This window comes from Tupaia chinensis, unplaced genomic scaffold (assembly GCF_000334495.1).
Source record: "Tupaia chinensis unplaced genomic scaffold, TupChi_1.0 Scaffold144682_1, whole genome shotgun sequence".
Lineage (NCBI taxonomy): Eukaryota > Metazoa > Chordata > Mammalia > Scandentia > Tupaiidae > Tupaia > Tupaia belangeri.
Window position 1 is genome coordinate 973767 of NW_006204543.1, and position 14248 is coordinate 988014.

At 45.8% G+C, this 14248-nt stretch overlaps 2 long non-coding RNA genes and 4 other non-coding genes across 6 annotated transcripts in view; all 6 read left to right on the top strand.

Annotated features, from left to right (window-relative positions):
* The first annotated feature begins 3707 nt into the window (after positions 1–3707).
* On the top strand, positions 3708–3801 carry LOC114005859 (small nucleolar RNA SNORD116). Its single transcript, XR_003547660.1, has one exon. It is a non-coding gene; the product is annotated as a small nucleolar RNA SNORD116 (small nucleolar RNA).
* Positions 3802–5053: 1252 nt separating this feature from the next.
* On the top strand, positions 5054–12092 carry LOC102471687 (uncharacterized). Its single transcript, XR_003547642.1, has 3 exons — positions 5054–5164; positions 7722–7853; positions 12026–12092. It is a non-coding gene; the product is annotated as an uncharacterized LOC102471687 (long non-coding RNA).
* On the top strand, positions 5400–5493 carry LOC114005856 (small nucleolar RNA SNORD116). Its single transcript, XR_003547657.1, has one exon. It is a non-coding gene; the product is annotated as a small nucleolar RNA SNORD116 (small nucleolar RNA).
* LOC114005855 (small nucleolar RNA SNORD116) lies at positions 8083–8176 on the top strand. Its single transcript, XR_003547656.1, has one exon. It is a non-coding gene; the product is annotated as a small nucleolar RNA SNORD116 (small nucleolar RNA).
* The window catches only part of LOC102471984 (uncharacterized), a 13762-nt gene continuing 11601 nt past the window's right edge, over positions 12088–14248 (top strand). Inside the window, exon 1 of the long non-coding RNA XR_003547641.1 lies at positions 12088–12154. This is a non-coding gene — a long non-coding RNA (uncharacterized LOC102471984). The remainder of the gene's footprint in view (positions 12155–14248) is intronic.
* LOC114005860 (small nucleolar RNA SNORD116) lies at positions 12384–12475 on the top strand. The gene has a single exon (XR_003547661.1). It is a non-coding gene; the product is annotated as a small nucleolar RNA SNORD116 (small nucleolar RNA).

Consider the following 14248-nt stretch of genomic DNA (forward strand, 5'->3'; position numbering starts at 1 on the left):
TGTGGTGGGCGCTCGGAGTCTTGTCCGTGTGCTGGCAGAGGAGCCCCGCGTGCCTGTGCTAGGCGATGACCAGGCACCAGTGTTCGTGCTGCCTTGGTTTTAGTCTGTTATGTCCCGAGATTCTGTTTTACATGTTTTGTGTGCTGAGGTAGAGGAGGGCTGGGATGAGCTCTGTACTTCAGAGAACAGGCTGAGCAGCTGAGCCGCACACTGAGAGCCGCTCACCCACTTGGCGCTGCAGTTCGAGGACGTGCTCGTGCCTACGGTGCCTTCTAGGAACGCCTATGTGGTACCTCTCTGTCTCTGGAGAGTGGGTCCACCTTCATTTCCAATTAAAAATTTTATTTCATGTGATTTTTTGCATGGAATAAAAAAAATGTAGGATTTTGAGGAGTCATTGATTTTTGTTTTTACAATTTAATAATGTAACAAACTGTCCTTTTTGAAATTTAACTATGCTTAGGAGTTGCCTTGAAAAATTATTTTGCTTACAGCATGTTGACTTTTTTTAGAATTATTTAATTTAATTAAATTATTTTTTTAGTTTGATCACAGAGAGAGAGAGAGAAAGTGAGAAAGCTTGCCACCAGGTCTGGGACTTGGACCGTGGTCGGCCATATGAGTCTAGCACCCCAACCAATATACAACCTGCTGGCCTCTCTTTGACCCATTTTTAAATTAGATTTTTGTTTTCTTATGTCGCATTTATAGAATCCTTTATATATTACAGACAAGAGCCCTGTATGTTAGATTTGTGACCTAAAAAATTTTTTTTCATACTCCATAGCTTGTTTGCTCATTTCCTAGACTGTGTGTCTTGAAGCAAAGGTTTACCTTATACTTGTAGATAGTAGTTGTACACGGTTATGGGGTATAATCCAATGTTTTGATACATAATGATGCAATAAAAGTAATTAGCATGTACATTATGGTGAATATATATCATGTTTGTTGTGATAACATTGAAAATCTTCTGTTTTAGCTATTTAAAGTGTATAATGCATTAGAGTCACTGTTGTCACCTCTGTTACACTGTTGGTGTAATAGAGCATCACAATTTTCCCCTTTTTAAAAAGAATTATTTATTTAATTTTACTTATTATTATTTTAAAATTTGCTGTATGGCACATGTTATCATCAGAGAGAGAGAGACAGAGACAGAGAGAGACAGAAAGCCACCAGGTCCTGTAAACCACAGTTGGCCATGTGGGATTTCCATACCTTAGCCACCATGCCATCTGCTGGCTCCCCACAATTTATTCTTGATTGCTGACTGTAACATTGCACCCAGTCTCACCAGATCCTCACAACCACTATTATACTCTCAAATTCTGTAAGATCAACTTTTTAAAATTCCATGTAGGAATTAAATGACATGATATTGGCCTTTCTGTACTATATTACATAATAAAATATTCCTCTAGGCTTACCCATGTTATTACAGTTGATAGGATTCTAATTTTTTTAAAACTAAAAACCTAAGAACCCTTTTTATGTTTTTATGTTAAGATTTTTCCCCCACAGTGTCCATGAGCTTGTCAGAGAGAGGGCAGCGTAAAAAATCACCCCCAGCATGGTAGCTCCATGCTGTGAGAACATGCACACGCGCTCAGTGTGTTTTTAATGTCGCCAGGTCCAGGACTCACACCATGGAGTTGGCCATGTGGGGTTCGTTATCTTCTCCACCTAGCCACCTGCTGGCCTATGTGTTTTTGTATCTGTTTGTCTCTTGGGTTTTTATTTTGATTCTGTATCTTCCCTTGTGTATCGTGCTATGATGTAAATGGGAGTATAGACTTCTTTCGACATAGCGATTTTATTTCCTTTGGATATATACCTGGTAGTATTATTGCTGGATAATGTTGGAGGTCTGCTTCAAATTTTCATTTTCTTTTAGGTTTTAATTTTTTAATTTATTTTTTCACGTTTATTTATTTATTATTATTGTTTATACATTTAATCACTATATATCATTTAGATCGTAAAGAGACTTTACCCAGCATGACATACACCTGGCATATAAACATTATTTCTATGTATATATAATTTATACATATAAATTCCATTCTGTAGGTGGACTCTTCGTTTTTAAAATAATTTCCTTTGTAGTTCAGAAGAGTTTAAGCTTAATGCCATACCATTTTTAATTTTTGCTATGTTTTAGAGATCATGTGTAAACAGTCCTTATCTACAATAATGTCACATTGCATTTCCCCTATGTCTTTGAAGTAGTTTCATTTCTTACACTTAATCCTTTAATTTTTTTTTGAGATATTTTTGCTATAAGGTGCTCATGTTCACTGGAGAGACAGAGACTGACTGAGAGATAGAAAGTGAGAAGTCACCCCCCAGGGGGGATAGCCATACTTCAATCTCTTTCTCTCCATTCTCCTCTTGGGATTCTGGGCACACACATACACATGTACCTGGTGTCAGTTTCAAGCCAGTGGGTCTGGGACTGGAATCGTGGTTGACTATGTGGGAGTCCAGCAATGTAATCTTTTTTTTTTTTTTTTTGCTATAGGGCACGTGCACTCGCCAGGCAGAGAGAGAGAGAGAGAGAGAGAGACAGAAAGCAAGAAATCACCCCCCAGGGCGATGGTCACGCCGCAATCCCTTCTCCTCCATTCTCCTCTCGGGATCTTGGGCACACACGCACACGTGCCCGGTGTGAGTTTTAACCCACCGGGTCCGGGACTCCAACCGCGGTCGAGTATGTGGGAGTCCAGCGACATAGCCATTACACTAACTGCTGGCTCTCCAGCAATGTAATCTTTATGCCATCTGCTGGTCTCAAAACCCTACTTCATTTGGAAATGATTTTTGTGTATAGTTAGAGAGAAGGGTTAAATTTTCATTAATTTTTGTTTGAATATCCAGTTTCCCCAACACCATTTATCGAAAAGAATGTCCTTTTGATACCAGAAGTTGGCGTAATGGCTATGTTGCTGGATTCCTATATAGTCAACCACTGTTCAAGTCCCAGACCCAGTGGCTTAAACTCACACCAGGCGCACGTGTGTGTGTGCGTGTCCAAGATCCTGAGAGGATAATGGAGGAGAAGGGATTGTGGCATGACCTTCCCCCTGGAGGGATTATTATTCAAATAATTGCTTAAATTTAGTTCTAGGTGTTGCTCTTACCTATTATCAATAGAATTGTATTTCATTCTCTTTCTGTATGAATTGCTATTGGTTTATGTAAATGCTACTGAGTTTTTTATGCTGATTTTGTATTCTACAACTTTACATACAGAGATAACAGAAGGAAGTGAGTGGCAGATACAAGAGAGGTACCCAGTCTGCAATAGTGGTACACGCATTTTGTGTGGTGTACCTGGATCCATTTTTCTAGCTTGCAGGTGGTTTCTACACCCAACTCCAGGAGACTGCCATGATGGGCTTGCTGCCTGCATTGAATAAAGAGCACCACTCTGTAGTCCTTTGATGTGTGAGGCCTGGGGTGACCTGCCACATGTGAATTACTCTAAAGGTAAGTATGTCTTGGCCAGTGTGCCAATGTTTTCTTGGCATGTGGGAGACCACAAGCCAGTAATGGCATGTAGAGTAGCACTCCTTGTGACCCATCTGATCTTGTTGCTGGGTGGCCACACAGGTGGACTGTCCAGTGTGCTGAGGTTTTGTAATCTTTGGCCTGTCCAGGGCTTCATCTATGGTGCTCAACCTGCAGCCTCTTAGAATGTGCTTGGATCGATGATGACTCCTCCATAAACCTTCCTTGGAAAAGCTGAACAAAATGATTGAAAATTCTCTACCGTCTCTCTCATCGAAACTGAGGTCCAGCATGATGCCTTCATCAGGGACTGTAGGAGTAAGAGCTGCCTTCTGCTAGTGTACATAGTCATTCTAGCACCTAGGGAGTGTATCAATGGAAGCCTTTCATTTTTATGGGTCATAGAAACATGTCTTCAGCTTAAAATGGTAGGGTAGCTGTGTCCTTGTTTAACTGGCAGGGTGGTCATGCACATAGGCACCCAGGTTCTAGAAGTAACGAGTGTGCATCTCTTGCTTAGACTTGGTGAGCTCCTAACAAATAGCATTGTTTGGGGTGAAAACTACCTATTTTCTTGGAATGTTCCTTTGGGTCAATCAATGAGCACCCCTAAGTGGAGTGTCTCCTGGACATGATATTGCACATTGGAAGAAGACTTTCATGTCTCTGGGCCAGTGTTTCAGGTCAAGGTGACTACTGTCATGGCAGTGGTTTCTGGTCCTGGTGGTTATTTGATTAATGGGCTATGAACTCGGCCTGGGAGATAACCAGGAAATACTGCTTTTTTATATACCCTAGCAGGAACAGTATTTTGTTTTGGCATAAGCAATGGCTGTTAGATATGCCAGCTCTGGTCAGTTTGGGATCCCATAGAAGGGAAAAGTGGGAACCAGCAGTTAGCGTAATGGCTATGTCGCTGGACTCCCACGTACTTGACCGCGGTTCGAGTCCCGGACCCAGTGGGTTAAAACTCACGCCGGGCGCGTGTGCGTGCATGTCCAAGATCCCGAGAGGAGAATGGAGGAGAAGGGATTGTGGCGTGACCATCACCCCTGGGGGGTGATTTCTCGCTTTCTGTCTCTCTGTCTCTCTCTGTCTGTCTGGCGAGCGCACGCACCCTACAGTGAAAATCTCTCCAAAAAAAAAAAAAAAAAAGAAGGGAAAAGTCACATCCATTTTTCAAAGTCCCTGGTGTTCAGGAAGAGGATGTCAGGGCACGAGGTAAGTATACTATGGAAGCTCCTTGAAGGACAGAGGCACCCACCTTTCCCCCAGGGAGGGAGGCACACAGACATGCAGCAGTCATGGACTACCACAGAAACATACATACACAAACACAGAAGCAATCAGACGTGAGTTTTATAGCTATCCACCAACCTTAGTGGGAACCCATAGTTACTCAGATAATGGAGACAAGTGAGAGAGTTGAGTGATTTCCTTGGGCAACAGTGGCTTGCACATGTTGTGTTGTTTATCTAGTACTTTTTCTTAATTAATTGCCTATATGATTTCTCTGTCCAACTCAGGTGAAGATGCCATGATAGCTTTGCTGTGCACACTGAAGGAAGGCTCCATTTTCTGGGAGGACCAGAGGCCTTGGGCGGATAAGTATGGCCTGGGACACACCCACTATATTTGATCACTCTTGATGGTAAGCATTTCCAGGGCCATGGTGCCAATTATGTCTGATGAGTATCAAGGACTGAAAGGACCTAGATGTCCATAGGCCATTAGTAACTTGCTGAGTTACACTCAATCGCCCTGTATATCCATGGTACTCCACAACTAGTCTCTGGAGTATCCAGGGTGCTAAGTCTTAGAGGTCATTGGCCCGCCGAGTGTACCTTGCCAGCAGTGCTCAACTTTCACTAGCTTTGAATATGCTTGGATCGATGATGACTTCACCATAAACATTCCTTGGAAAAGCTGAACAAAACGAGTGAAAACTCATTACCGTTGCTCTCATTGAAACTGAGGTCCAGCACAATACGTCCAGCCAGTGTATAGGATTGAGAGTCATCTTCCACTGGTATGCATATTCATTCCACCACCAGGGGAGCTGAGCTACACCATGCTTCTTCTGGACCATCAGAACACATCCTCATTGAGATGTGCCTGGGCAGAAGAGTCTTTGGTTATTCTTTCTCAGTGGTGTGGCAGCCGTGTAGACAGGCATCTTGATTCATAAGCACAGGGAGTATGCAGGTTTGTCCTGAACTTGGTGAGCTCCTACCTTATATCTCTGTTGTCATTATGGACCTTCAGAGGTAGACCCACATGGTATATGTCTTGAAAACCAGTGCCTCCATTCCTTGGCAAGGACATAGGGCTTGGCTGTTAGCCAGATCTTATACTTGCTGCTGAGTCTGGTGCAGAGAGTCAAGTGCCAGTGTAAATAAGATAGAATAAATAGGCAACAAGGACATAGCTGGGGATGACTCTTGTTTTGCCCCATGTGCAGAAGTCCATCAGGAGGTGGCCCTCCATGTCATTGGCCATGCACTAGACCACAAGGTTCAGGTTTTGAGGTGACCAGTTGCCTAGGTAATATAGGAACCAGAGAAAAAATTTCAGAGTATTTAGGCAGCCAACCATGCTACATACTATCTCTGTATTTTCCAAGAATGTCTTGTGTTTTGGTAGATGTCTCTTGGCCCTACTTTATCTTTCAAGGAATGCTCATAAGGGAAGGCTTTGGCATGTATGTGAAAATCCCAGAGTGGGCCCCTTTACACTTAGAGTGTGTGTGACAGCATTGCAAGACAGAATGGTTGTGTATTTAGTGCCTTCTTATGGGCCACTGGGATCCCAATAATGGCTACCCTCTCAGACTTTAGCCATTCAGAGAAGACATTGTTCTGATTCTTTTTCCTGTTTTCCACAGCGTTCTTGTCATGTAAGTATCACTAAGAAAGACACATGCATTTGGCTTGCTTGTTTTTTGTGATTATTAGGTTGCTGCCTGGAGGTCCATTCCCATTGTGTGCCCCCAGATTGCAGACTCAGGTCCACAGACAACTCTTTTACAAGAGTTGAGTGCCATCCATGTCTCCTTGTGTTAGAGGCGTCCAGTGTGTGCAGTCCCCTTCCTCTTGGGTTGGTGAAGTGTTACAGTTCTCTTAGCCCAGGTTTCCTCACAGCATGGCAAGGGTCCCATCACCCTAGTGAGGTGATTCTGGGATGGTGGCCGTGAGTTCCAGTATTCTTCCCCAATGTCCGTTAGCATCCTAGCGCACGTGATTCTGAGATGGTGGCTGTGAGTTCCGGTATTCTTCCCCACAAGTCTGCCAGCACCCGTATGTGCCAGTAGGCGCAGAGGTCTGGTTGGAGTCTTGTATTTCAGGCAGAGGGTGATGTCTGGTTGGCTCTGCTCTGTGAGTAAATGTTTATAGGGAGGGAAGTGCAGTGAGCGACTGTGATGTGAGGCCTGCAGGACGAGGGTTCCGAGGGACTCCCCATTACTGTTGGTGTTGAGGCTGCACCATCGTACTTGAAGAACACTCGTTTCCTTTGGGTGTCTCATCCCATCAGTCAGAGAGTATAGAATTAGTAGACCTGACGCGTTGAAAAGGGACTGCAGTGCCTCTGGGCCAGTGTTTCAGGATGGGGCTCTGTTATTTGCTGGTGAGTGGTTGTTTTGTGGTAAGTTTGTTCTGCCTGCAAGAGCACCTAGAGTCTGTCTCTCTTCATTACCTGTATGCCCTGGGAAGAAGCATATATCCTCATGTTATCGTGTGGTATCAGTTCAGGCAGTAGCTGTTAAACAGGAACTCTTTTTGGCTTTGGGGTCCTGCAGAGGTAAAAGGGTACATTCTTCTGTTGGAAGTATTAGTATTTCACAGGGGGATGGCTGGGCATAATAGGAGTAACATTGTAGCTCATTATGGTGTTGAGGTACACAGAGTCCTCTTCAGGATGAGACACACACACAACACAGTTATTACCACAGTTATTACCACAACACAGTTATTACCATATTACATGTGTATGTATAAATACACATACATACAGACACATACACAGAACCCTCCTGCCCCATGTTACGGTTATCCACCAAGTTCAATGTGGACCTAGAGTCAGGCAGATAATAGAGGTAAATGAGAAATAAATGCAAAGGGTACCCTGTGGGCAACAGTGGCCTGCACATGTGGTTCTGTGTACCTGAGTCTGTTTCTCAAGCTCCCGTGTCACGTTTCTCCCCTACTCAGGGGGAGGTGCTGAAGAAGGCTAACTGCATACTGAGGGAAGACATCTGTCTCTTGTGAGGACTGGAGGTGCTTGGAAATCCTGTGATGAGTGTGGCATGCATCGTGCCGACTGCAAGTGGGTCACTCTGGATGGTAATTATGTCTTTGGCCAACATGTTGATGTTGTCTTCACTATGTGGTAGACGAGAAGGACCTAGGTGTCCACTAACCATGAATGGCATGCCAAATTTTACTTTTCAACTCAACAGTCTGCTTAGGTACCAGGCTCTTGATTGATCAGCATACCGAAGGTCCTTGAGGTCATTGGTCTGCCTGGTACCTGGTCCACAGTACTCAACTTGTAGCCTCTTAGAATGTGCTTGGATCGATGATGATTCTTCTATAAACATTCCTTGGAAAAGCTGAACAAAATGAGTGAAAACTCACTACCGTCTCTCTCATCACAACTGAGGTCCAGCACAATGCTTTCAGTTGGGACTGTAAGAGTCAGGGTCGCCCTCCACTAATGTACGCAATCATTCCGCCACACAGGGTGTCATACAATGGGAGTCTCCCAACCTATGGGCCATAGCAGCATGTTCTCAGTAAGATTTGCTAAGATAGAAGAATCCTTGTTACGACCCTCTCTGGTGTCACAGCATCCAAGCAAAGACCATGCATGCCTGTGGGTGGTAGGACTAGGTGAGTGTTCAGATGTGCCCTAGGCTTGTTGATGTCCTAACAGTGTTCTTTGTTGGCATTTTGGACCTTTGGGTAGAGTCCCTCATGGCCTATGTCTTTGAGCAGAAGTTCAGGCCCTTCTTTCCCTGGTGAGGATAGAGGTTTCAGCCTTTAGCCAGACCCTAGTACTTGCTGCCGAGTTTGGTGAGGAGATGTAAGTGCCAATGAAAATGAGGTAGGTAGAATGAATAGGCATTAAGGACATGGTAGGTAGTGACTTTTGGTTTGCCTCACATGCAGACGCCCATCATGAGATGGCCCACCATGTCTTTTCTCATACATAAGGACTCGGGGTCCAGGAGTCGAGGGTCCAATGGCCTAGGCAGGAATGGAGCCTTGAGACTAAGTCTAAGAGGCCACACATGCCACATATTGTCTTGGTGTTTTCTAGCCGTGACTTGGGTCTTCAGTGAGTGTGTCTAGGCAGTTATGAGTCCAACAGTGTATTTCTAAATAAGGCTTCAGTGTTTGTTCATGGAACCCCCAGAGTGAGTGTCCATGCAGTTCAGGTACTCATGGCAGGGTCATGGGATAGAATGGTTGTCTACTTCATGCCTGCGAGTGGCTCACATTGGCAACAGTGATGGCCAGGCTTCATCCACACTGAGAAATATTTTTCCTGTTCCTGGTGAACTGTGTTTCAGAGAGCTTTTGTTAGGAAAAAGTTGCTAAGAAAGACGTGTACAACTTACGCACTTCGCCATGGGGGCCTCAATGACTGCTGAGTTCTACCATGGAGGTCCATGCTCATTCTGTGCTCCCAGGCTGCAAGCCCAGACTGAGGGCCATGGGCAGCCCTCTCAGTTTCCTTATGTCCACGTCTCCTTTTGTTAGAGGTGTCCAGTGGGCAAAGTTTTCTTCTCTTTTGGGTTGAGACATGTTTCAGTTGTCTTGGCCTGTTCTCTGTCACAGCATGCCCAAAGGCATGAAACCTTGACTCCCATGTGGTTGACTCTAGAAAGGTGAAGATGAGTCCTGGGAGAACTGCTGGTAGGTTCATCAGTACTCAGGTGTCAGCAGAAATGGAGATCATGTTTGGGTCTTGTTGAAGGCGTGAGGGTGGTGTTTGGTCACTTCTGCCTAGTAATTGGATGTTTCCAATGAGGCAAACACGTGAAAACTCACTACCGTCTCTCTCATCACAACTGAGGTCCAGCACAATGCTTTCAGTTGGGACTGTAAGAGTCAGGGTCGCCCTCCACTAATGTACGCAATCATTCCGCCACACAGGGTGTCATACAATGGGAGTCTCCCAACCTATGGGCCATAGCAGCATGTTCTCAGTAAGATTTGCTAAGATAGAAGAATCCTTGTTACGACCCTCTCTGGTGTCACAGCATCCAAGCAAAGACCATGCATGCCTGTGGGTGGTAGGACTAGGTGAGTGTTCAGATGTGCCCTAGGCTTGTTGATGTCCTAACAGTGTTCTTTGTTGGCATTTTGGACCTTTGGGTAGAGTCCCTCATGGCCTATGTCTTTGAGCAGAAGTTCAGGCCCTTCTTTCCCTGGTGAGGATAGAGGTTTCAGCCTTTAGCCAGACCCTAGTACTTGCTGCCGAGTTTGGTGAGGAGATGTAAGTGCCAATGAAAATGAGGTAGGTAGAATGAATAGGCATTAAGGACATGGTAGGTAGTGACTTTTGGTTTGCCTCACATGCAGACGCCCATCATGAGATGGCCCACCATGTCTTTTCTCATACATAAGGACTCGGGGTCCAGGAGTCGAGGGTCCAATGGCCTAGGCAGGAATGGAGCCTTGAGACTAAGTCTAAGAGGCCACACATGCCACATATTGTCTTGGTGTTTTCTAGCCGTGACTTGGGTCTTCAGTGAGTGTGTCTAGGCAGTTATGAGTCCAACAGTGTATTTCTAAATAAGGCTTCAGTGTTTGTTCATGGAACCCCCAGAGTGAGTGTCCATGCAGTTCAGGTACTCATGGCAGGGTCATGGGATAGAATGGTTGTCTACTTCATGCCTGCGAGTGGCTCACATTGGCAACAGTGATGGCCAGGCTTCATCCACACTGAGAAATATTTTTCCTGTTCCTGGTGAACTGTGTTTCAGAGAGCTTTTGTTAGGAAAAAGTTGCTAAGAAAGACGTGTACAACTTACGCACTTCGCCATGGGGGCCTCAATGACTGCTGAGTTCTACCATGGAGGTCCATGCTCATTCTGTGCTCCCAGGCTGCAAGCCCAGACTGAGGGCCATGGGCAGCCCTCTCAGTTTCCTTATGTCCACGTCTCCTTTTGTTAGAGGTGTCCAGTGGGCAAAGTTTTCTTCTCTTTTGGGTTGAGACATGTTTCAGTTGTCTTGGCCTGTTCTCTGTCACAGCATGCCCAAAGGCATGAAACCTTGACTCCCATGTGGTTGACTCTAGAAAGGTGAAGATGAGTCCTGGGAGAACTGCTGGTAGGTTCATCAGTACTCAGGTGTCAGCAGAAATGGAGATCATGTTTGGGTCTTGTTGAAGGCGTGAGGGTGGTGTTTGGTCACTTCTGCCTAGTAATTGGATGTTTCCAATGAGGCAAACACAGCGAGGCACTTTACGTGTGAGACATGCCCAACAGGGCCAGCACGGGAGCACTCTTTGCCATCGATATTGAAGGTGACCCATTGTGTTTGAAAACCATGCAGTTTCTTTTCTCTCTTTTTTTTCATCAGGTTTTTTACATAGGGCAATTGTGTTTCCTGGAGACGGAGAGAGAAAGAGAAAGTGAGAAATCTATCCACACCGTTTCTGCTCCTCCATTTTCCTCTTGGGAGTTTTAACATGTATGCACATGCATCTGGCATGATTTTTAATGTACAGAGTCTGGGACTCAGGCTGTGGTCAGCCATGTGGGAGTCCAGCACCTTATCCACCACACCACTCGCTGACCCTTCCACCCATTTTCTTAGAATGTCTCATCGGGTTCTTGAGGACCAGTGAAATTACTGGATTGAAATTAGTGGAGTGAGTCTTGAAGTATGATGCAAATTGAAAGGGGCTTCTCGTGCCTTTGGGCCAGTGTTTTAGACAGACACGCGGACTCTCGTGGACATTTCCAGTGCTGGCGGTCTATGTGTGTGCTCTGCCTCAGACAGCACCCACAGACAGCAGGTCTGCTCTGCCTTCAGAGCCACTGCAAGTAAAGAGTGTGTGCATCCGTGTGTGTGTGTGCTCTTAGGCATGCAAACGCTAGTTGATTTTGGAAACCCACAGATGTGAGAAGTCACGTCCTTTTCTGGAAGTCTCTCTTGTTCTGCAGGAGGATGACAGGGCCTGAGAGAAAATACATAGTGGGAGCTCCTGAAGGTCCTGACATACCCACATGCCCTCCCACGAGTGAAGCACGCACCACCACAAACTCACATGATCGCGCATGCACACGCACACACACACACACACACACACACACACACAACTACCCTGAAACCTGGATACAGGCATCCAGAAAGCTCAGTGGGGATCCTGGTAACCCAGGTAACAGCAGTAAATAGGCAGATGTGCTCGGCAGCCTGTGGGGAACAGTAGCATGCTTGTGGTTTGATGTGAACGTCGGTTCATTTCTTAACCACACACATGCTTTCTCTACCTTATTCAGGGGAGAGCCGTGATATGTGTGTCGTGCATGCAGATGGAAGAGCTTTGTTTACTGGCAGGACTGGAGGTGCTTGGCAGTTGAGTGAGGAGTGTGGCTTGGATGTAGCTGACAAGTGGTTTGCTCTCGAAGGTAAGCCTAACTTTGCCCTCTGTGTTGCTATTGTCTTTAGCATGCGGTGGACCTGGAAGGACCTTCATGTCCACAGGCCTTTAATGGCATACCAAATTTCACTTAACACATGGACCATCTGTTCCTGCTGCTGGGCTCTGAATTGTACAGGGTCCTGATGGTCCTTGAGGTTATTGGTTTGGCCAGTGTCCCACCTGTGGTGCTCAACTTTCAGCCATTAAATGTGCTCGGATCGATGATGACTCCCCAGAAAACATTCCTTGGAAAATCTGAACAAAATGAGTGAAAACTCACAACCGTCTCTCATTGGAACTGAGGTCTAGCACGTTCCCCCAGCATGGTCACCTTCCACTGGTGTCCACAGTCACTCTACTAACCAGGGCATCAAACAATGCAAGTATGCTGTTGTGGGCCATGGAGACATATCCTCCATGAGGTGTGCATGGGTCGCAAATTCCTGGTGGACTGGACCCTCTCTGGTGGCAGAGTGCCCATGCAGACAGGCGTCCATGCTGCAGAAGCAGATGAGTGTTTGGGGCTGGCCTGTGCGTGGTCCAGTCTTGTCAGAATTCTATGTTGCTGATATGGGCCTGCAGATCGAGTCCCTCATGTCCATGTTCTCGAACAGAGGGCCTGGCCTCCTTTCCCTGGTGACACAGGGCCTGCCCTTTGCAGACCTAGCACTTGCTCCGAGTTTGGTGAGGAGGCAAGTGCCACTGGAAATGAGGTACACTGAGAACAGGCATCAGGGAGGTGGTGGTGGTAACTCTTGGTTTGCACCTCACACGAATGTCTGTCATGAGTCAGCCCACCATACCCTTGGTCACACAGTGGCCTACAGTGTCCAGACTTTGAGGGTCATCCATGAACCAGGCAGAAATGGGACCCTGAGGAAGAAATCCAAGATGGCTATGTGACTTACCATACACGAATTGTTTTGGCGTTTTTTTATGCATTTCCTAGGTCTTCAGTGGATGCCCCTAGGTGGTTATAGGAATAACAAAGTGTGGTCTCAAGTGAAAGGCCAGTAATGACGTACTCAATTAAATTCCTTGATTGAACTATTTGGAAACTCCCAGATTACGCCCCCGTGCACTTCAGATACCTGGGACAGGGTCATGGGATACAATGTTTGTCACTTCCTGCTAGTAAATGACCTACTGGGGCTAGAAAAGACCTTTGCCTTAGGTATACTTGGCCATGTGGGACTGTGTGAAACTTGAGCTTTTACATGACTGTCCATCCTTGTTCCATGTCCCCAGTCTGCAATTTCAGGCCCAATGTCACAGACAGGCTTTCCTAGCTTGTTGATATCCATGTCTTTCTGTGTGGGTGTTGTCCTATGTGTGAAGTCATCTTCTCATTAGGGTTGATAAAACGTTGCAGTTGTCATAGGCCATTTCTGTTACAACATGGCAAGGATGGCGTGAAATGTTGACCCCCCACGTGGTTGACTAAGAAGGTTGAAATGTGTCTGGTAGTACCGCGGGCAAGTTGTTAGTGCCTATGTGCCAGTAGACATGGAGACTGCGTTTAGACTTTGTGCTGTGGGCTTGTGGGTGTTTGGTTAGTTTTGCTCCATAATTGCATGTTTTCAGTTAGGCTGAGTTTAGTGAGGCACTGTGGGTGTGAGGCATGCAGGGACAAAGAGTCTAAGAGTGAACCTTTCTTACTGTTGGTAAGGCTCATCCCCCATTTTGGAAAGCACCCATTTTGTTGGAATGTCCCATTGGGTTAGTGAGGGCTTGTGGAATTAGTGGACTGGATTCAGGGTGTGTCCTGAAATATGTTGAGGATTGATAGGGTCCTCTAGGAACCTTAGGCCAGTGTTTCACTCAGATTCATTTATTGCCATGGTAGTTTTCCGCTCTTGGAGTTTGTTGGTTGAGTTGTAGGTGTGCTCCACCTGCGAAAGCACCTTGAGATATGTGTGCTCCTTGTCTTGTAGACACAGGAGGGAAGCGTGTATGCATTTTGGTGTGAAGTGTCATCATGAGACGTGGCTGTTACACATGCTGACGGGCCAATTTTCGGATCCTGTAGAGGTGAAAGGCTCGTCCTTTCTTTGGAAGTTCATGGTGTTCAGCAAGAGGG